We start from the raw sequence: 3,132 nt of genomic DNA, 5'->3' as shown, positions 1-3,132 counted from the left end.
TTGTAATTCATTGGTTGGGAGGAACATGCTCTCTCCCTAATTTTTTCCCAATCGACTGGTTATGGTCAGATGATTGTGATTTTCTGATAACGTGTTGAGTAACAATTATTAATGTTATTTACGGTGCTACAATTATGAGGTCTATTATAATTTATTGAATTATAAAGGAATGTTAAATGTGGTGATTAGTTTGAGAAGGTTAATATGAACAAGTTTGCACATGAATAGTTACTATAATATGTTCTAAATGTTTAACTCAATCTAATCTATTTTATATATATATATATATATATATATATATATGACCTACGAATTAAATTCTGAGACTTACAAGAGTAAAGCCTCATCCTTTATACTAAGGGATCTGAGTCCAGCTCTCGAGAAGAGAATAAAAAAAAAAAAAATTTAGAACTTTATCCTTAGACAAGAATAAGGGTAAAGTTAAAAGCTCAAGGCATACATAATAGGCATGAAACTAAAACTGAAAATAATTTGGTAATATCTCTTGTGAGAGTGAAATGGAAGAGAACATAATGAGAAGTATGGTAATTTTCTATAGATGAATATGGTTAAGAGAAATAATTCAGGTAAGTAAACATGGAATAGGTAAGGTAGACTTGAAACTTATTAAATACTCAAATCTTCTTGTGATTCTGGTTAAGACTCATGGTTAAGTGGTGAGAAAAGTATTCTAAATATATATATTAATTGTATCCTACTCTTAGTCACTAAAACTGAGTGAAAACTTTAATTGATCCATCAAAGGAAAGTATAGTAAATGGATTACCATACAATTATGTGTAATATATATAAATTTCAAATGAAGACCAAAAGACATAAATGGTCATGAAATTTCTATGTTAATGGTAAAATAACCAACAAAATTTAGAGTAAAAAGGAAGGACATGTCTAAATAAAAGACACACATGTACATACATTTTAGTGGGTATGAAAACCTCTAGATAGTTCATACTACCACAAAAAGGGTTATGGAAACAAAGTTAGCAGGGGCTAATCTCTAGATATTAGATTATAGAAAAAATGTTGTTGTAAGTACATTAAGTTGCAGAGATGATTTATGTCTACTTATAAAGGCATAGTCAATTAAGTATCGACAAATGGAAAAGGATGACAATGAATTTAATTTTGTTACAGTAAGGGCAATAACGAGTACTTAATGGTGTAATTAAGGGAAGTGAAATGACCTCGATAAGGGTATAAACAACTTATGTATAGTATTTATACAATACTATGAATAGGAACATAAAATTAAACCATGATGTTGTTGTATACATATTCCAAAAGCAAAATAGTATAAGTATACATTATGAGCAACCAAATATATGGAATTTGTATATTAGTTCAAAATATACAGAATTTGTATATTAGACCAAAAAAAAGTATATTGATCCAGATCTTGGAGGGAGGCCCGCAAGATTTGAAAAATTAAAATGCGAAAAAAAGATTAGAATGCACAATAAAAAAAAAAAAAAAAAAAAATTATTAAAATAGAGAATAATTGTAAAAGTTACATTGTGGTGGATAATCCGTCCTTTTACAAAATGTGACTTGTTACTTGTATCATTTTTTAGTTACAATACTAAAGTAAATTCCATGGGTGGGTAAATATCATTAGTGAATGAATACCATGAGTGGATACCATTTACAATACCATGGGTGGATGCCACTTAATATATCATGGGTAGATGCTATGGGTGAATGAATACCATGGGTGGATGCCACTTACAATAGCATGGGTAAATTCCATGGGTGGATAAATACCATGGGTGGATGAATACCATGGTTAGATACCACTTATAATACCATGGGTAAATTCTATGGGTTGATAAATACCATGGGTGGATGAATAGCATGGGTAGATGCCACTTTCTATTCAGATCATTCCTCCCTCCTTAAGAAGCAATGGTCCCCATTGTGTGAAGTTCCCTCCTGAGAAGCCTTTGTTGAATATGAAGATCCAATGAGGAGAAGAGATTATTCTGGATAACCCATAACCATGATGAACGAAGATCCAAGGATAGAGATACCCTCTTGTAACTAAATATGATACTAATAGTGTGCAGCCTAGAAAATGGACTTCGACGAAGCACGATTTTGTGGATGATCCATAACCATGACAAATGAATATTTGAGGATAGAGATACCATGTAATGCTTGTGACCAACCGTGATACTAAAAATGTGAAACCTAGCAAATGGATTTTAATGATAAGGGTTTTTTATGGTTGACCCATAACCTTGGGTTTTTGGGTGACCCATAACTGTGATGATTGTGAGTTTTCTTTGTAAAAATATGGTGGTTTTTTTTGTAGATTCTCTTATCCAATGAGATGTTGTAAAGGCTTATTTCACATCATTTTTTTCTAGCAATAGACCTCTTTCTGCAACTTTGCTGATAACGTTTGCTACAGTTTATGAAATCTAATTCCGTCAAAAACCCATTTGATGTAATGTCCCTTAATAATAATAATATAATATTAACATATTTAAGCAAATAAATAATAAACAATAAAGAAAAGATATTAATAGTAAATAGATAATAAATAATGAAGAAATATAATAATAACAAATAAATAAAATAGTAAAGTTTATATATATATATATATATATATATATATATATATATATATATATATATATATATATATATATATATATATATATTAGTAACAATAAGTAAAGTTAACAAAAAGTAAGATAAAATAAGAAAGAGTTAACTAAGAGAACTATAAAAATAGCAAAAATTAGTAAAGTTATCAAAAAGTAAGAAATAGATAAAATAAGAAAGAAATAAATTAAGAGAAAATTTAACTTAAGTTAAACATAAAAAATAAAAAAAAGTAAACTTAAAATAAAAATTGCATGTTGAAACATGGAATATGTGCATGTGATTCCCTTTCCAATGTTTGGTGTATTTAATAGACGATGAGAAAGATGAGAGATCATTCCTTCATCTATTCTCTTGGGAGAAAAGTGTCATGAGACAAAGGATTCCTGGCAGTATTATGTTGATTGAGGGCTCGGCGGTGGCCAGTTGTAGAAATATTTTGTGCAACTGAGCCTATGGTTGGGTGGAGTGTCGTCCCCATTCAAATAGCGTTCAAATCCAAAA

The sequence above is a fragment of the Pinus tabuliformis genome, chromosome 7, assembly GCF_031772625.1.
Source record: "Pinus tabuliformis cultivar Carrire ecotype Pingquan chromosome 7, CPIR1, whole genome shotgun sequence".
NCBI classification, from domain to species: Eukaryota; Viridiplantae; Streptophyta; class Pinopsida; order Pinales; family Pinaceae; genus Pinus; species Pinus tabuliformis.
This window is presented reverse-complemented; position numbering follows the sequence as displayed.